The sequence below is a fragment of the Lissotriton helveticus genome, chromosome 2_1 (genome assembly GCF_964261635.1).
Source record: "Lissotriton helveticus chromosome 2_1, aLisHel1.1, whole genome shotgun sequence".
Classification (NCBI taxonomy): domain Eukaryota; kingdom Metazoa; phylum Chordata; class Amphibia; order Caudata; family Salamandridae; genus Lissotriton; species Lissotriton helveticus.
Genome location: NC_136059.1, coordinates 782159366 through 782181031, shown reverse-complemented (window position 1 = coordinate 782181031; position 21666 = coordinate 782159366). Strand labels below are relative to the sequence as shown.

Here is a 21666-nt window from a genome sequence, read left to right as displayed (position 1 = left end):
AATAGCTCCGTATACGTCTGATCTAATAATGCTTTCGCATTGAATCTCCAGATATAGGGGGTGGTACATAATGTGGCACTATTATGGACAGCAATACAGGATTATGATACGATAATGTTTTGGGTAGATGACATATATGTCTTGTCCAAAGCTCTACATCTTTGGTGCCCATCCAGTAGTCTATACGAGACCAACTGTTGTGCACCGCCGAGGAATATGTAGCTTCCGTACACCCCGGATTACGTGCTCTCCAAATGTCATGAAGGTGTGTTTCAGTCATAATGTCCTGCAACATTTCCACTGCCTTCCGGTGTGGTTCTGTTGTAGTACCTGATCTGTCTAGATTGTCATTCAGTGCAACATTGAAATCACCCCCCCAAATTACAGTCATGTCAGCTAGTTCATTGATCTTACGCCATATTGTATGGAGAACTCTGGGTCATCTATATTGGGGCCATAGACATTGATCAAAGCTAGCCGCTGCCCCCTTAGTTTCCCCGTGACAATAATATAGCGCCCCTGGTCATCTGTGATAGTATTGACTACATGAAATTGCGTCCCTTTTTTGACAAAAATCATTACCCCCTAGAGTATGAAGAGTATGATGAACTGTACATGGACTCTGCCCATTTATGCCCAATGTTACTTTTGCAAGTAGGTGCAAGGTGTGTTTCCTGGAGGAGGGCAATATAGATATGGTGCCTGTCAAAGTACGTAAATATTTGACGATTTTTTTTCGGGTTGCTGAGCCACCTGGCATTCCAAGTGATTACATTTGGATGTAATGGACGTAGTTTAGCAGTAGCCATACTTAGTTATCAACATATAGCATGATATATTGCTTTTCATGTAATTTGTGCATAAAGCGTTCCGTAACAGAAGTCCAGCGACATTAAATATTGTGGTGTGAATCTGGATATCCGCAATGCTTCCCAAGTACCACAGTCTGCACAACATTTTTCAACCTTTTCCCTCCGCCCCACCCACTTCAGCATCCCAACCATGCCAAAGCCATACCCTTACTTGAAAGAACAGTATAACGGAAACCTTTCTTGGGGAACTCCCGCCTAGGGGATCCGCCAGGTGCACACAACTACATCCATCGTAGTGCTGTGGTCAGGTGTACATTAGTAATGCAGACCTAATATTACCAGAACAAAATCATAATTGCATATGTACATACAATAAGCATATTTGAGTAGCGTATGAAAGTAGGAAGCACCGGTTCCCCCTGCCCAAATCACACAGTATAACAAACCATTCAACGTGAGGGCCTGTAAAGAGGAGAATGCAAAAGGGCTATATCCAACTCCACCCACTAGTTGATACCAATAGAGCAACAATAGAATTCTTAGTGCACTGTTCTTCCCTTAGTATCAATACATTCCCACCCACTGCAAGTGGCTTGCATCTAATGCATCATGGTCCAATGACATAACAACTACTGTCTACAGAGTTCAGTAAATACGGTTCACTTCACGCTTGTTAGTTATTTTCTTAAGGAAGTCCTGTGCCGCCTTTGGTGTCTGGAGGATGGTAGAGCGACCCTCCCATGTTACCTTCCGCCTGGCTGGGTAGAGCATTGCATAGTCAATACCTAGGTCACGAAGTTTCTTTTTTGCAGGGTTGAAATCCTTTCGTGCTAGCTGGACTGTCATGGTAAAATCTGGGTAGAATGCTAACGTGTTGCCCTGGTAGTTGACTTGCTGCTTCCCTCTTGCCATCCTCAATACTACGTCACGATCCCTATAATTGAGGATAGGGGGGACAATAGGTCTCAGAGCGGCGCCTGGTGGCGGTCTTGGAGCCAAGGATCTATGCGCATGCTTCACTATCAGGACCGATGGAAAGTTATTGGAGCCAAATACTTCACGAGACATGTCCTCTATGTAGGACTACATCCGCCCGGTGTTTGTGGACTCAGGGACTCTTGTAATTCTGATGTTATTACGACGGGATCTGGCTTCCAAATCCTCCGCCTTGTTTTTAATTACCTCCAGTATTTCCGCCATGTCTGTGCACTTACTCGTGGTAGCATGTGATTCGTCCTCGACTGCAGTTATCTCTCTGCCTCATCCAGACGTTCACCCTGTCTGTATAATTTTGCCGACATGTTGTCAACCTGCTGAGCAAGGGAATCTAGTTTCCCATTGAGGTCTTGCAGACTGCGCTGTATGGCTTGCAGAACATTTTCCATGGCGTTGCCTGTCACAGTCTCTGTTTCCAATTCAGTGTCAGAGTGCGCAGTTGCGCCCTTGGTCTGTCGTTTCGTTTCAAATGTCAATTTTGATTGTTGTCTATCCAGCTTGCCCATTGTTATATTTGACAACACTGCTGATGGGTATATACAATGATGTATATGGCGTCCGAACTATTGTGGCGTGCAGTGGGTATGTCGTGCCCCGGAGTGTCTCAGGCTCGGTCTGGGCCCCGCCGTCAGTCCAATTGCACCAAATCCACAGAGTAAAGCACAATTAGCCGGTAGAAATAATGGGAGACAGCACACGTTATTGTATTTTGGCTGGTCTGCTCGGCCGCTTCATGGATGTAGAGTGTCCAACAATTACACTACACACGCTTCCTCACATTGCCTGCACATGAGGTGTACCGCCATCTTCCCTGCAAACATACCAGACTGGCAGTCATTACAACTTTGAAGAGCGTATCACATTAAGCAATGCCGGGATGATCACTGCGATATTTCCCATGACATGGGCTTCATTTGCTGTATTACACAAGTATTATATCTCAGGAAATGCCTGTGTGTACACGGCAGCATGCAGCACTCAGTTGTGGGGTTCCTCAGGGCTCCTCCCTGAGCCCCACACTGTTCAACATATACATGCGCCCCCTCGTCGACATCATCCGCCCATTTGGCGTTCAAATTGTGTCTTACGCTGACGACACCCAGTTGGTGGTGACTCTTAATCACCCCTCTACCCAACCGAGTGATCTGAGGGGCTGCATGGAGGCAGTGTGCGCCTGGATGACCCAGTCTCACTTAAAACTAAACGGAGATAAGACAGAGCTAATGGTACTGGGTAACCCCCGCAGAAATCCATTGACTCCATATGGCCACCATCCCTGGGCTCCCCCCCCATAGCCAAGGACACCATTAAGAGCCTAGGAATCTGGATGGGCAATACACTTACATTCAGCCACCAGGCAGTCAAACTATCTGCTACCTGCATGGGCATTCTGAGGCTCATCCGAAAGATCCTTCCGCTCCTTCCTTTCAAGGCAAGACAGATCATGGTCCAGGGCCTAATCCTATCTCGGCTGGACTTCGGGAACGCCCTTTTCCTAGGAGCCCCCCAACTAACTCTAAGAAAACTCCAGGTGATTCAAAACTGCACTGCCCGCACTCTCCTGCGCATCCCTCGCTGCCAATCTGTGAAATCCGCACTACAAGATCTCCATTGGCTTCCAGTGAGGGAAAGAATCCACTTCAAAAGCATGTGTATTGCCCACCGTGCTTACTGGAGGAAAGGAGCAACTCTGAACCACACCCTGATCACCCCCTACCATCCCAGCAGACAGCTTAGGTCGGCCTATGCCTTCCAAGCTATCAACCCCAGGATTAAAAGAGCGAGGAGTGGAGGCAGAAGGTTTTCAGTAAATGCGGCAAAACTCTGGAACTCCCTTCCGCTTTCCCTTCGCTCAGAGCCTAACATCCTTCCTTTTCGGAAAAAACTAAAAACCCTTCTCTTCAGTAGATAACTCAACCCCCTGCCACATACACCTCCCACTCCTAAGCGCTAGGACGCCTGCGGGTAGCTATCGCGCTATACAAAAAACAAATCCAATCTAATCCAATCCAATATAAGTGATTGTCGCCAAGTCTCGTAGTCAGATTGCATTTCCACAGCGTATCGTAGTTAGACTCTTACGCGCGGTAACACCACAATCTGTATCAGCAGCGATAATACGCCTACACAGTTGGTGCTATATAGCGAAGTTCATTGGCGAGCGGCAGGCTGACCCATATTTTAAGAAGGTGCTGCTACTTACATGCATTTAGGAGCTGGGGAGCTTAGCAAAGAGTGTCCTCCGTCATTTCTCCGTTTCTGTGGTCCGCCATTTTGTATGTATATACCATGCAGCTTGCTGATTATACCTTAGGATGTATTTGCCAACGCATATGGAGCATTCCAGTGGGGGGTACAGCCATCCGATGTTTTGGGTGAGCTAATTGTAGGCACAATCTACCGCATTTCACACGCTGTGGTGCAGTAACGTGGTCCGCTCACGCTCTGAGCCGCCGCAGTCTCAGGGTGCCGCCATCTTGCGCGCTCCGGACCTCACCATCCGCCAATCCTTCAAGGCTGGATTTCTGGCTCCAGCAGCGGGTTACAGGTCATCCGTTGCAGTCTTAGTGGGGACTGGCCGTTCCGATTAGTGGAAAAGTTGACAGAATTCCATTTGAAGTCCGCTACAAGTGTTTTATGGCCAGTAATTGAACCTGACCGGCGGAGCCGACTCACGAGGCAGCCATCCCGCAGTGTGCCCTCTAGCGCCCCCCTCCCCCACTGGGTCTAGACTTAGCAGGCGATGATCCGAGAGGTCTAACATGCTTATCTTTTTGCAGACAAGTTTAAACTAAAACTGGAGATCAGCTGTAAAGGACCCTATGACTGACATCTAAAAAATAATACGTTGGTTTAAAGGATGCCAATGAAAGTTCGACTGTTAGGGAAAACACAGGAGGCAAATTGTTCCACTGTATTCCCTGTTCGATGTGGAGCTCCCTTCAGAGAATCTTAAAAATACTCAACAGCTTCTTGCTTGCTAAGGATCCACTTGTTTAGGTAATTTGCACTTGCTTTGCTTTATCACTTAGACACTGTTTTGGGTATTTGGTATGTTTTACATTTGCCATTGCTTGGTTGAATTTCTTGTCTGGAGTAGAATATGGTCCCAGGCCAGTACATTTTATTTGACATAAAATGCAACATTCATGTCCGTTTTTACACTGACCTAATATGTATACACTAGTTTATGGCCGTGCGTTATAATTCTGGTGTCTTCCATAATAGTCATGCCAAATGTTTTTTAGCAGGTTGTTGATTTTCTTGTCAGTCATTGGGACAAGGCAGCTTTTTTATTGGATATTTCTTCGGTTTTCAGCATAAGTTATAGAGAAGTCCTTTTCCTTTCTCATGCTACCCTTCCCTAGGGGAGTTGGATTTAACAGAGATTTCCTTGTGTAGTTGAGAAGGAATTCCTTTGAACAAAGCAGATATATCACATTTGTTTTTGTGGCTTTGGTCTCTTCAAGTTTCACACTTTTCTCTGATTTGTTTCTTTTTCTATATGGTTTAAAATAATTATAGTGTTTTCTATGATAAGTCTCTAGGGACCAAATGTACCAAATTGCGCAATACCTTTTGTCGACGATTCTGATTTTGCGCAGTGACCTGTGTACTAATAGGTCATGTCACAACCTCACCATTTGCAGGTGGTCACATAATGACCTGCCTACTGAATAATATTTGGGCAGGTCACAATTTGCAACCCTCTGGAATTGGCGACAAACAAGGATGGTGTCGTCCATAGGAGAGCCGATCACCATCCGTGTTTCCAATCTGAAATTGAACGCTTTTTTTGGATGTATGACGTTACAACGCAGGCTATTACAACGCCTGCCTTTACAACGCGGTTTTTACATCGCAATCCATTACAACGCATAGCGCTTTGGGGTGCTGGATAGTGAAAAGTTTAATTTACTATTCCAACACCAGTCCCCGTGGACACTAGGGAAGGTGTTGGATAGTAAATTAAACTTATTCCCTATCCTAGAGCGCCCCCCAGCGCAATGCGTTGTAATGGTTTGCATTGTAATGACCGCGTTGTAATGGTAGTGCGTTGTAAAAGTTTCGTTGTAAAGGTTGTTCACCCTTTTTTTTCCCCCCAAGAACTACTAGTTTCATAAAGGAACTGGTGCTAAACTTTAATAAAATACAGGTTTTTTCCAGGGGTCCCATTACACTTTGGAAATCAGTTACCACCTCCTTATAGGTGTCAATAACTGATCAACTGGAATTACGGTAGCAAACTACTGATGCATTCTATACTGAATCGCAATTTGGAAGGAACATCGCTTTTACACTGTTCCAAACTGCGGACTCTGTGAACCAAGTTCACAAGCCCCAAAAACTTTTCTGACTTGTAAAGTTAGTTCTGTACATAAGAAATTGAATCTTGTGGTCTCAAAACAAGGAACTTTGCGAATCACAGGTTTTGCAACAGCAAAATCCATTTGTATAGCTGGACACAGCGCTTCTGTAATCGATTTTGCTAGCACTTTTAATTTATACCTCACTTTGAGCTTCCTCTAATATGCTGACTCAGCTGTCCTCACAGTTTTGATCTCCATAGCGTGGCAGCTTTTCTCTGTTATACTGCTGTAACCTCCTTCTAATCTCCATGTTTTGTTAATTTGCATGTTCTGTTATATGTTTTCAATTGCAAATTAAGATTGAGGATTTGGAGAGGTCATGTGGGAAAGAAACACAATTTGTTACTTACCTCACTAGCTTGGCTGAAGAGTGAAAGACTGGCAGATCCAGGCACATAAGGTTTTCAATACTTTGTTCTATGCGTTCTAGAATTAAATTAGCAAATCCTGAGGAGAAATTGACATGAATCCGTGTCCTATATCAATTTGGGTCTTAAAATGCTGCCACTTCTAGGGGGTTATAAGGAGGCTAAGGAACTACAATTGGTGCAAATAAGTTTCGCAGAAATCTGCTTTCAGTCCCGCAAGCTATACCCTCTTATATTATCAATCAAGAATTTGGTATGGGCATTGTTTCAGACTTGATCGGACCTGCCCCGAGTCTGAGCTGAATAACAATCTGGACAACCCCAGAACTGGTGGTAAATCTTGAAATCACTCGGAATTCCTTATCCCTGGATGGAGCAAGTAGCATCTCCTGCATAGGTTATGTTAAGAACTTAACAAAGTAATTAGGGCGCCGCAAACCTTTTGATTCTCAAAAAACATTACGAAAGAAGACTTACTGTGGAGTAAAAAATATTTTTTAAACATGATGGAAACTCAAAGAGAGGCCGGAGAGCTAATGAAACCCACGGTACGAGCCTATCTATCACTGAAAACAGCTCCAACAATAGAGACCTATTTAAATGTTATAACAAAGCCTTACCACCGCTTTCTTTTAGCCAGATTTAGATTGAATCTCCTGCACTTCTTATTGGCTGAACCTCAGTGATGGAGAAAGCTGAAAGATTTGAGCCCTTGCGTTAAATTCTCTACCCATGACACTTTGCACTTTACCATGTTTTGCAACCATTGTCATCATATTCACAAACGTTTTTAATACCTATTTTAAAGGATAAAGGGTTTATGCAGGTACGGCCTGCATTAGTATATTTATATTTGTTGAACATATGAGAATGTTTTTATATTGCTAGTTTTTTAGTTGTGGTGGTTAGGGAAAGGAAAAGAAGGGTCTCTATGCTATTAAATATTTTAGCTCTTCTATAACTGCAGTGAAATGTTTTCTAAATTGGACGTCTATTGTGCATAAGAGTAATCTTTTAAAGAATTTTGCTTGTGCTTCATTTATGACATCAAATGGATGGGGATTTTGTCATGTTGAATTTTTATGGTGTATAAGTTTATCCCAAATGAATTTTGCATATGTTTTAATGTTGTTTTTATAAGATTTTTTTGTAGTGTACTTTTATGGTTTTTAGTAACCGAATAAAGTGATTATGGCTGACTGACTGCTGCCACTTACAAGTCAAGCACAGATTTTCATGAACTTATTAGACGTGGGATCTGATAGGCATTCTTTATCTCTGGAGTCTGTAATATCCATGCAAATTAATATTTATTTATTTTGTCTAAAACCTGTAAATAAGGCCTTGGGGCAACAAATGGTTATTTGCACTTATCTAGGATAAAAGCAACTAACAGAACTGGAACTCAAAATAACCAGAACCTCCTTATTCGCCACATTAATTATCAATCATGACTTCCAACTAAATCAATGAATTAAACCTATATATTTAAGCACAAACAGCTCTTCGGTAATGTAATTGAGCCCTAGAAGCGGGTTAATATTGAGAAGTGATACAGTGTCTAAATGAGATCTCTTGTTATCAGATCTTTCACCCCCTGCTTTGTGCAAACTTCACTTACCCTCTGCTGCATTTTCTAGTTATCAGCTATGGTCACTATCCACCATGGGGCTGCTGAGACCTCTACTTAAACCATTCTACCACTCAGACTAGAACTTAAAACATGTACTGTAGGATGGAAGAGTTGTGCTGCTGGTGAGTTCAGCTACAACAAGTTAAGCTGCTCAGTAGTCCAGGGCTGCCAAATCCTCCCTGACCTTCTTGCTTTCCCATTCATCTGGTGATACCTGCTGGTGTGGAGCCTGCATCATGAGTTCATTTAGCTGTGTTTTATGGCGTTTTAGGATCCAAGCAAAATTTCCAGATTCATGCCCTTATATTGGTACAATTCACATTGCAACAGGTTCAGGTGCGATCATCTGCCACCAGGATTTTGGTTTTGATCTATTGTGAAGAGGAAACTCTCCTTCATCTACTGTAGGATACGATCCAAGCATGCAGTGGTATTTACCTGGTTTCATTGGCTAGCCTCCAATCTGAAGATGTGGGTGTTGCAAAAAAATGTGTTATTAGTTTTGGAGAGTGTGAGTCCTTCCCAAGTATTAAATCCAAACACTTATCAAGTTCAACATTCAAGTTCAATCAAATAAACCTGGGATTTACCCCCTGTAGCTATGTCACAGAGCAGGCAAACTTAATGTAGGGCAAAACAGCTAAAAACACAGTAAAACTATCCCACAACTAATTTCTAAGGCCCAAGAAAAATTAAATTTTGAAAAATGACAGAAAATGATTGAACTCCAGTAAGGGAAACAGGAGATACAAACTTTTAAAGTTTTAGGTCACAAATTGGCATGAAAATGTAAAACACTGTTTGCAGTTGACCGGGACATGAGAGTGAATTCAGGCTGACTGCAATGCAGGGGAGGTCGGATACACCAAGCATGTCACCCTGGTCAAGGTTTTCAACTTCTGTCTACTAAGGGCCCTATTATGATGCGGTCAGAAACGGCCTGACAATTGGTCAAAGCCTTTCCTACCATATCATAATATGCCGGTAGGATTCCTTTCTGACCGCCTCATTACAATGGAGGCAGTCGGAAAGGAATCTGAACGGTCACTCTGACTGGCTTCCGACGGGCTCAGAGAGCCCGGCCACCAGTCAGAATGCGACCAGTAATCCCAAGGGCGGCTCTTTCCGCCCATGAGATTACGATGTCAGGTTTTGGCAGCCTTTCTGTGTGGGCCTTTCCGACACAGAAAGGCTGTCGGAACTTGACTTTGGTGGCCCCCAGCAGGGCCCCCTTGGGTGCACGGGCTCCTGTTGGAGGCCAAGGGGACAGTTGATCCGTGCACCCTATGGCAGGCACCTTCAAGGATGAACTGCACCTTCTATTTTACAATGTGAGCATGCATTCCGGCCGGAATATATGCTCCCACTTTAAAGTATAGGAATCAAAATTAGTCGGTCAGGACTGCCGACCGGTTGTTGGTCGGTCCCATGACCGAGACGATGTCATGGGACATCCTCCAGTAGGGCAAGGTTGAATGCTGTATCTGACAAAATCCTCTCGAGGTTGTATAGCCATTGGACAAGGTCATACCTCAATCCATTGGTTTTGGAGGAAGTAATTAAAAATTCATGCCAGTTGAAGTCCTCTCATCATTCAGATACTTTTTTTACAGAGCTGGATCTATACTAAAATGATATATTGCTGAGCAACTACCAGATTATCAGAACTATTCTTTGGCTATACTGGGAAACAGAAAGAGATCTGCCTAAGACAGAAACTATATATTGACCTGCATGAATATTTTACTTATCTACAGTGTAACAATGCAAAATAATATTCAGTAATGACTCTGCATTAAAAAGTGCAAATACTGAAGGAGATATCCCTGACCTTCAGAGGCCAATATTGTTCTAATGCAGATAAATATTGGATTTACATTGCGCAGATTCAAGATAATTATATTTATTGAGATCAATAACTGTTACTTATTCTTATGACGCATTTGCAGATCTCAAAGGGAGAACTTGGGAATAATACATCTGGCATTTTTGAGTTCTCTGGCAGCATTATAACGGTTTAAAATGTATTGCCTATTAAAACATGATTTTCTTTTCAAAAAGAATCAGCCTTCTCTGTGGTAAAATTATATAGATGCTTTTAACCATCCTGATATTTGCAAAACTGTGATACGCCTTGTGCGCCTGCAGCTGAGGAGAAGAATTTGTATTAAAAGTGCTTAAAATTTCAGGTTTTACGATGGCTTTTTCCCCCAACATAGGAAAAGCTGTATTGTTACTGGACTAGCATACATTAGTTCTTTCTCCTATGTTTACTGAGCATATACTTGGGTTTATAGGTTAATACATTTCAACCATCAACTCAGTAAAATACTTATATACCTGTGTTGTAACTCAAGGACTCTTAGAATGTCATCTGGTAAGACATCTGTAGAGCATGCCAAACACCTTCTTTTCTCAGAAGCTTTAAATAAAAGTCACTCGAGTTCAGATGCAACAAATGTCGCTTCCTTGAACCAAAATTCATCTAACCTCAAGATGACAACTTCGTCAGAATCCACCGTGGAACGGATTTTACAGGAAATTTCTACTGTAGGTCGGTGATTAGAAGGTATGGAATCCTCCATATTTGCACTTTTTAATGAGACCAAATCCATTTGCTTAGATATAGCTGGATTCCAAAACCGGTTAAATGGAATTACCACACGAGGAACTACAGTAGAAACTAGTCTAGATTTAATACCGGATTGTGATGAAAAACTTTTGTTTCTAAGAAGTAAACTAGTGGATTTGGAGGATAGAAGTCATCGAAACAATGTTAGTTTTTTTGGTTTTCCAGAAGATTGTTGAGGTACAGACGCCAAAGCCTTCCTCAAAGAAACTCTTTCAAAGATTACCGGTCTTTCCTTTGACCCACCATTGGAAATGCAGAGAGATCATCGTATTGGTCCACCTAAAGTAGGGAAAAATGTGTGACCACGTCCAATCATCATACATTTCTTACGACATGAACAAGCTCATCAGTTAATTACTGCGGCTCGTTCTCACTACCCATATACATTTGGAAGCTATGAGATTAATATAGCAGCAGATTTCTCAAAGTAAACAAATGATCGTCGTAAGGCTTTCCTTTCTCTAAGACCCCGCCTACGACAGCTTGACATCAAATATGGTTTATTTTATCCTGCACGACTGAGGATTACCAAAGATGGTATTTCTAAGGAATTCTTTAATCCAGATGATCTCCGTAATTTCTTAGATAATCTTTCTTCTCAGAGCATGGAATACTCTACGACTCCACCGGAACATGACCCTTCATTTTCATCACCAAATCTTATATCTAGGAACGAATTTCGACGTAATCAAAATCGTTCCCAAAGCCGAGGCTGTGATTTAGATTGTCCTATCCGTTCTTTAGGAGATCGTGCTCAAGCTCTTCAGGCAGTTGCTGCCCTCACACAGGAAAAAGACAGAAACAAATCTCGCTGTCCTCTGAAATCTTCTCCCTCAGATGAAACCATAACCTGAATTTGACTTTAAACTTGTTAACTCTCTGTTTATTGAATAAGAAGACAATAAAAGAGAATGTGATCAAATACATACTCCTCGGATCTTTCCACATTTATTCTCTCCACATAGGGATGAGATGATAATTATCTCCATGCTTAATTCTTTTCTTCTCTTCATTCAACAAGCATATATGTCTTGATCTCTTATTTGATAATTAATCTTTTCAACTTATTAATTTGATGGACATTGATTACCTTTGTGCGCAGAGACAAGATGAATATTTGATTTCTTATTCACTCTCCCCTTTCATTCTATCCTTTCTCCTTAATTTTTTCTTGCTCTTACTTAAATTAGTTTCGTTTATTATTTACCTTTAAAATGTTTTCTTCTATCTAGAGTTTAACTACTTAACAATGACATAATATGTTATGTATTTTTATAAATGTTATTAATTAAGAATCAATTTATATCAACTAAACTATAACACAATAAGACACAAGAGAAAAGTTCTTCCTCCTTACTCTATTAAATTACATCGACTTAATTAATTGTGATAGCATTTAATTATATTAGTATACAACTATTGTATTATTTAATTGAATTGTACTACTATTCAAACATGATTATATTTCATATTTGTTTTTATTTTATGATGCAAGCTCCCACATGTGCTATTTAATACATTCCTCCTCTTGTTTTCCCTCTCCTTTTCTTCCATCTTCCTCCTTCTTGTTGTTTATGTTATACTATATTCTATCCCGATTCTTCAATCCTTTCTCCCCTTCCCTATTATTGTGTATATACATATGATAGAGTTCACTCTTTTTATAGTGTTATAATATAAATGTTACACATTTTTATGAATAATATGAGTTAAGAATAAGTGTATATAAGTTAAACTTTAAAAATAGTATAGGTCTTCCTCCTTACTTTATAAAATTCTGTCGATGTATATGACCTATACGTATAGTTCCAATTCTCTTTCTTCCTCCATCTCTTTTATTCCTTTTCTATATAATAATCTCTCTTGCTAAATTCAATTACTATATTATCTTGATGTATTAATATATATATAATTAAATGTGTTAACATTTAATTGTATCACTATCCAGCCATTGCATTATTTAATTTAATTGACATATTATCTAGACAAGATTATAGTCTATATTTAATACCGTCAGTATACCATGCAAGATCTTGTGCTCTTTTATATTCTCTTTTTTCTATTTACCCTCTCCTTCCATCCTCTCCTCCTTTCTCTTATCACTTTCTAATAATTTTCTTATGCCTCCCCTCATTTCTACATGCAAGATTTTACATGTGCTCTTTTATATTCTCTTTTTTTCTATTTACCCTCTCCTTCCATCCTCTCCTCCTTTCTCTTATCACTTTCTAATAATTTTCTTGTCTCCCCTCATTTCTACAATACTTTAGAAGTCTTGACATATTAATACTCATTCACTTTTATAATTACAAGCTCATTTGTTGCTATTGATACAATCACTATCCACTTTGCTGTTGGACGAGGATCCCCGGCACGTGTAGCCCAAAAGATCCACAGAAAACAGTTTTATCCCCTCCCTATACACTGTGTTGCTTTTACGTAGTATACTTGTCCTTTCTTTTTCCATTTCCTTTATTCTCTGTTAATTTCCTTAATTTCTTTAGTGTTTTGTATTTCATCTCTTTCATTTATTCTACTATTAATAAATACTCGATACTTACTCTAACTCTCTGTCCAGAATCCACTCTCTATCTTTCTTCCTCCTCTAACCCTTTATCTCTCTCAGAATCTAATACTTTCACTTCCTGAAACACATATGGCATCTAACACTACTTCTACCTCCCAGCCTATACGTATCATTTCATGGAATGTTTATGGTCTTACACATTTCATTAAACAAAAAAAGTATTATCCTACTTGCAAATGAAAAAGACTGATATTGCCCTTTTACAAGAAACTCATTTAAATGCTGTAGAATCTTCTAAATTGCAGCAAGATTAGGTACGACATGTTATACACTGTTGTTTAACTACATAACTTCTTCCCAATGATGTCCAACCATGGAAATGCGGAGTGGCCATTCTACTTCATAAATCTCTGCATGTTACAATTCTTAAAACCTGGATTGACCCAGAAGGCAGATACATTTTGGCACAGCTAAAAATAGGAGATTAGATCCTATGTGTGGGCTCTGCCTATGCTCCAACAGGAGCCAAACGTTTCTTTTTTCTCAGTTTGAACCGGCTATTGATAGAAATGGGCGTATTTAAATACATCATTGGTGGAGACTGAAATTTGGCCCTTGATTCTGTAACTGACCGAACAGGCCCCATAGACAGAGGTAATGAGGGAGATAGAGCTTTATTGGGAGACATAATGTCAGATCATGGACTAATAGATCACTGGCACCTTTGTCATCCATCTGATCAGGAATATACCTTCCTCTCTCCTACAGATGGCACTCAGTCAAGGATAGATTATTTTCTTATTTCACATTTCGGTAATTCCTATTGCAACTGATTCTCAGATCCTGGAAGCTGCAATGTCGGACAATGCACCTGTCCTTCTTGCCATAGAATTAGGTTTAACCTCCCCAGGCCGTAAACCAGGGCGGATGAAATTTCAAAAATACCGCCCACCTAAAGGTAAAATCCTATTACGTTCCCATCTTCCTGATTATTTAACTGTTAACAAAACATCAGTTTCCTCCAGTCGTACTGTCTGTGCAGCTGCTGAAGCAACTATTCGTGGTCAATTAATGAGAGATGCAGCAGAGGCCAAGAAGACGGCGCCACTTCATAGCACTGAGTTGGAGACACAAATCACCTCCTTAACACATCAATATTCTTCTCACCCCCCGACATCCAACCGCCGTAAACTAGAAACTGCTAAGACGGAACTCAATAACATGTATACTTCTAAGGCTGAATAGGCCCTCCAACGCCTTAAGGGTAGACTTTATGAGCAAGAAGAGAAAGCAGGTCGGCTATTTGCAGCCCAGCTGAAACAAAGTAAAGCAGCCATGACTATTCCTACAATACGTGTTGAAACGGGTGAGCTTCTTACAAAACCACAAGAAGTTGTTGATGCTTTTGCTTCCTTTTATAAACAACTGTATACTACAGATATGTCGAAAACGGAAGACCAATTTCCGCCTATCCTGCTGATATCAACCTTCCTTGCCTTATGGATGAGGGTGGAACCATTCTTGACGGGGATATTAGTAAAGAAGAAATAGCTGCAGCTATTGCTAAGCTTCCTTATCATAAATCCCCTGGTGAAGATGGTTTCCCTGCAAAATTTTATAATTGGTCCGGAACGGAAACAGTTGAAACCCTATTCTCTGCTTTCTATGAGGCAGCTCAAGCAGATTCACTTCATCCTATTTCTAATAGAGCAGTGATTGTAGTCATCCCAAAACCTGGCAAGATCCACTTCTTTGCAGTAGTTACCACCCATCTCACTAATAAACAGTGGTATTAAGATGTTTGCAAGTATTTTAGCAGCTCGCCTTCGTAAAGATATTCCTTCATTTACACACCATTCACAGGTAGGTTTAGTTCCAGGACGCTCATCTAGAAACTACCTTCGAACTCTGGCTCATACTTTATGGATTGCAAGTGACATGTCGAAAGACGCTGTTGCCCTCTCATTAGATGCTGAAAAAGCATTCGACCGCATTGACTGGAGATATCTTTTTGCAACTATGAAGCGCTTTGGCCTAGGTGATTCATTTATTTCTAAAGTTCATCTTTTATATGAAAATCCCGTAGCTCAGGTTCACTGTGGTGGTTTTCTCTCAGACCCTTCCCCAATTCGTAGGGGTACCCATCAAGGTTGTCCCCTCTCTCCCTTTTTATTCCTATTAGCAATAGAACCTCTAGCCTCACTTATTCGACACTCACCACAAATACAAGGCATACCTATAGAAGATGATGTTTCCAAACTATATTTATACAATGATGATATTCTCCTTACGTTAAAAGATCTTCCAAATTCTTTATCAGCTTTACTTGAAATTATTGATAATTTTGCAATCCATTCTGGTTACAAAGTGAACTGGGATAAAAGCGAGGCCCTTCCACTTTCCCTCAGTACCACAACAGCATCAATTGATGGTTATTCCTTCTGCTGGAGATCATCACAATTAAAATATTTGGGAGTCCTAATTAATAGAGGTCTATCACATATGGTCTCTGACAATCTGACTCCCCATATCACACATATGGAAAGTGATTTTGCTAAATGGTCTCTTTTAGGTTTTTTAGGTCTTGCTTACGCAGCGCACAAGTGCTGAATAAGCAAAAAGACCTTTTGCAATCTATTCTGTTTTTCAGTCAAAACGTGCATGCATTGCATTGCTTTGAATGCAATGCATGCACGTTTGGCTATTCCCTTGCAGGAGTGAGCCTTGAAACCATATAGTTCCTGCTCGCTCTCGTAATGGAAACAGCCGCAGGCGCCCTCCTCTCTCCCCTCCCCCTGCTGCCAGCACGAGGCGCTCGCTGGTTCTTTTTTGGATCCATTTCACAGGGAAGCAACTAAATGAAAGAAGGAAAAACGGTTGTGAACCGTTTCTTCAATTCACGGTTTTCAGTAAGTGAGGAGCGAGGGGCTCGCTGTGTTTTTTGTAGATTTGAGGATTGTGTAGCAGGGTTTGCAAGCTAGTGCAGATTTATGGAGCAGTGTTGGGGGATTACAGTTCAGAAATAGGCTTAGTTGTCCCTCCTTAGTACCGTCTTGTCTCATCTTGTTACCTCCCATGAGGGAAACATTAAAATGAAACAGGCGGTTTTAGATGCTTTTCATTTTTCATTTTCATTCCTATCAAAATGATTTTCTGATGTCTTCTAAAGTGCTGAAGAGGAACACTATGGCCTCATCATTGCGCTTCCCGTTTTGTACAAAAATAACTTTTGGCCAGTCAGTGGACAAGCCTGAGTACCAAAACAAAACATTGACTGCAATTTACATGAACCAAGAGGATGCTGTTCATGTGCCCTGAAGCCTGAGTACCTCTTACCTCAAAAGAGCTAAGCTTCATGTGGTGCCCACCATAGAGAGGTCGCGTAATGTAGGAGCCTTCTTCAATTCTGACCTCTGTGTGGCTCTTTGTTTGATTCATTTGTATGCCTTATGTTACCCCCAAACCGCTGCTGTTCTTAAAGCAATGAGAAACGTTTTGTTTTGGAATGCCCTGCGACTGTTCTTGCCCACTCTTACACATGCAAATTGATTACACATGCATTACATTATTTATGGCATGTAGTTTATGAATCCTGACAAGATGGCTCTATGAGCAAATACTTTCCACCAATATCTGTAGCTTTCTGAAATTCACAGGTTTGAATCACGGAAATGGTCATCCATTCGACCTAAGTAGCAAGAAACTTTGTAATCGTAACACCTGCATTGAACAGTGTTTAGAGACTACAGAAGGGCATTATGATGCATTATATGAAGCAAGGTATTCTTTTTTATTAATAATATTCAATAAAATTAACATCAAATTTGCAGAGCTTTTAACCTCTCGCTATATAATTTAGAACGAGTGCATGTTGGGACCAGTGATGAGGTATTGCTATATTAATGTTTTAAAATAGGTGTACATGCAATCTGTGTAATTTGATGCTGGGCAGAAGAGATAATTTACCATACATCTTGAATACAAAGTACCTTTTTTTCAGAGCTTTCAGATTGCATGGTCTGAGAATTCAGCAGGTATAGAACTAAGTAGTCTAAATGCAAGCCCAAGACGATTTGTCCACTCGCATTTAGGTCTTAGGAAGCACTACATAACTTAGAATGTGGCAATGTACAACAAAAACATTAAATGCAGCACTCCGAGCAATACAAACTATTTTGTTTGATGTTAGATTCTTACTTGATGAATTGGTCACAACTGTGGTCTGGGCTATAAAATGCAGACCCATCTCCTACTTAAAGCTAGATTATTCAGATTCTTACTGCAGTAGGTAGTTCAGGCGACATATAAGTTTTGTAACTGTCAGAAAGGTGCGCTTCAGGCTCACTTGGATTGGCATCTCGTACGCTGGCTTGGAGAGTTGTAGATTTAAAGCTTATTTAAAAAGGTAGACTTCAAGATTTTGAAAAAATACAGGCAGATAGATGTTTTGCTTAGCTGGCCTTAGCCTTTGAGTTCCAGAGGTAAGGCTAGTCACTGTAAAGGCTGCGCTGTCCTCACTCATTGCTTTACAGACACCTACAATAGCATAACGTACTGTATAATGGACAAGCATAACATCACTTGAAAACGTTTCCCTTGTGCTCAGGGATTGCTGTAGCCATGGTTATGCTTTTCCTTAATGATCGATTTTTGCAGGGAGGAGTCAACTTGTTGGTTGCACAAGCAGTTTGTTTTATGAGCAGTGTGCAGATATTTGCATTCAATGGACTATTTAGGGGACAGTACAGTTAATGTAGGAGAAATGCGCTCCCAGGATCTTATATGAGGAATGTTTTTTGCCTTAGAGCTCCCTACTAGGTGCAGAGCTTGGAATTCACTCTACAATAATGTCCATACTCTTAAAGTGAGTTGCAGTAGTCAATACCTGAGTCTCCATAGGCGTGTGTGGCTTCCACAGAGCCTTGACATTTCATTAACAAGCATTGGCATAACCAATAGGTCTTGCTTTTGGGAGCTTATAAGTATTTAGTTATGCAGCATACATAACATAAACTGTTGCATGGCTAAACACTTATAAGGTTCCAAAAGCGAGACCTATTGGCTATGCCAATGCTTGTCCATGTGAGGAAGGGTGCAGGCTGTTCGGATGGTCACCTTACCTCGCTTTAATTATATACTGGGTATGCTTCCGTTAATTATCCCCTTATCTACTTTACGTAAAGTGGATGCTCGTTTTGGGTCTTTTGTTTGGGGTTCTATGCGTCCTTGATTAGCTGCTGTTAAATTACTGGCTCGCCGTTTCTTATGGTGGTTTGGGTTTGCCTTCTCTGGAACATTACTCCTTAGCTTTGCATCTCTTGCACTTAGCTTATTTACTTCCAGACATGACCAATCCTCCACAGTGTGTTCTAATAGAATATTCTCTTATTAATCAGCATGATGGCCTTCACTTTCTTTAAAGTACTCGACATCCACGTTCTTCCCCTCCACACCCGCTGATGCAAGCTACATACCAAACATGGCATAGAGCACATCGCTTCATACAAATTTCTTACTGTTTACACTACAAAGCTCCACTTTGGAATAATGAAAGTATTCACATAAATAGTAAAGCGCTTCACTGGTCTAGCTGGATATCATGTGGCATCCAAACACTTGATCAGATCATTTCCAATGGAGAGCTGAAATCCTTTGACCTGCTTCGTGAAGAGTTTGGTCTCCCATCACTCCAAACCTCACAATATTCACAACTCCAACACTGTTTAAGACAGTGTTTTGGTTTTCTTCAATGGATATTAAGCTCCTCACCAATATTAGATTTTCTCTTTACGGGAGGATGACACAAAGGAGTGATGTCAGGCTTGTATGGTGTTTTAACTCATCACTTATTTTCACAACCACTTGCCAAGGCTTTACAAATAAAATGGCAGGAACGTCTACACGCTACTATTGAAAATATTATATTTTGGAAGCACTTGACAAAGTCACTCCAGAAGTTCGCTTGAAATTCTGTCTCTTTAAAATTCTACATAATTGGTATTGGACACCTCTGAAATTACACAAAGCTGGATTATTGTTGCACTCTAAATGCCTGAGGTGCTCTGAAATCAATTGTGATCTCCTCCATTTACTTCGTGAATGTCCTTCAATGCTGTCTTTCTGGACTTGTATAGGAGTCACATTGCAGGGAATTATCCCCTCCCTTTCTCTTCCCCTTCTCCTTTCTCTTACTTTCTTACATGATTTTAAAATTCTTCCTGCCATTACACGTCCGCAACGTCGTCTTCTTCACTACACTTTCCACAGCTAAAATGTGTATTTTAAGACATTGACAATCGCCTAATCCTCCTTCGAATGAAGAATGGTTGGTAGCGATGATTCAAACGGCATCCCATGAACATATCATATAGACTTTAAGATCAGGAGGAAATTTTCCAACAAGTTTCAACTCCCTTTCTTCAGGAACCCTAAACACTTCCCATCCCTTCTTACATCTTTCCTCATGCTTCATTCCTTCACATTTGGCAACGAGTCTACATATCTATATATTTATTTATTTATATTCATCTTTATCTTTATTTATACATATATCTTTGCATTTATCTATATATTTATGCTTACACTTATATATGTGTTTATATATGACTCTCTAGCAGCTGCCCACATATCTTTTAATATTCATCTCACCCTTTCCATCTTCTGTTTTATGGATCAAATTATTACATTCTAAATCTCATGCTATAATTACTCTACTGTCCTTATGTAATGAAATGTATGTATTTATTCATTTATTTTACCGTATACTATTCTCTTTCACAGTATTTTCTACATTTCATGTACGATTCTTTATATAATTCTTCTTCTATGTGTTCCTTATGGTAACTCGTATGATAATAGACTTTTGTGAACTTAAAATGCCAAATGATAACTCTATGTTTTTGTATTCATTATACATTTTTCTTAATAAAAATTACGAAAAGAAGAAATATTAAAAACAGTAGTCAACTGAAATCTGTATCTTATCCCAAACCAAAGTTACAGAATTAGCATTTTAACTTTAATTTAGCTTGTGGAACAAGCCACAGTCGTATACATTGAAAATAGCTTTTGGGGGCTAGTTACTAGAACATGGCAATCATCACTTCTTACTTATTTCACTTTTAAACACCAGGCATCCGGTTGTGTGTGCTACATGGCCTAATTAGTAGTGACATACTTAATATTTCAAAGTAGGGTTTCTTCCTGTCAAAAAGGGTTCTTTGACAGGTTTGCCTGTAGGTTTTCTTGCATTAAATAACCTTACTGAAAAGTTAATCATGTCAATTAGGGATTAGGCAATGTTACAATGTTTAAAAGGTCAGAGTGCATACATTGGGTATTGGACAGCAGTACTCCAGTTTGCAGAGTTCAAAATCCAGCAACACCAGACAGCAAAAAAATTAGAGTGACAATGCAGAAAAAAGGGATTTTCTTACAGGTACCACTGAAGTACATTTGCAAATTCACCTCATATTGCTTGAGGTGCTGATCCACTGGGCGCACATGGATTGTGAGGACAAATCAACAGAGAGGTGATACCTGATGTAGGCACCACTCATGAAGATGATTCCCCTGAGCCAACTTTATTTTTCAGATTAGGGCTGAAAAGAAATAATTTGAATACAAGCCCAGGCAGTACTAGACATGCTTGCCAAGTTCATCAACCTATCCTGCAGTATTCCGTGGCCCAATATGTCATCTGCATGGGAAAGGTTATTAAATATTAAGCCTATTTGTTAGTCTTCATTATTGGAGAGGAGGAGAGCGTCTCTGATGATGGCTATTGTGGATTCTGTGCCACTGTTAGTCTTGAATCCTGACTGGTGATCATGGAATAGGTGGTTCGGGTCCGTATGCTTGCGGAAGTGAAGTGGTAATATTACAGATATGAGTTAGTGGCAAACAACCTTATCACAAGTTTCTGAAGTGAAAAAGTATGGTGTGGGGAGTCCCAGCATTCATCCAATATTCGAAGAACTGAAATAACATATTTCATCTAACACAGTAACTATCTTGAACAGACATCGACGAACGAAAACAGGTGATGTTAAAACTACATACAGCTTCCCTATTATGAGGGAATAAGTGATAGGATGTTTTATGGGTATTCTTGAACCATGGAAGGGATAGTCAAAGTACAGTCAAGGAAGGTACAGTCTATGGAAGGTAGTGGAAGCATGGAATCAAGGTATGTAAATCAGGATTATATTGAGATGTCAGAATATTATGAGGATATCCGAGAAAAATATTAAAATGTAACAATTGTGCTTTCCAGTTCTTGATACCAGAGCAGTAGAGAACAGCAGACTCTCAAAAGAATACTATACT

General features: G+C 40.3%; 1 protein-coding gene across 1 annotated transcript in view; it reads right to left on the bottom strand.

Moving 5' to 3' along the window:
- CAMK4 (calcium/calmodulin dependent protein kinase IV) overlaps positions 1 to 21666 on the bottom strand; it is a 1079259-nt gene that overhangs the window by 12756 nt on the left and 1044837 nt on the right. The gene's annotated exons all lie outside the window — the stretch shown is intronic.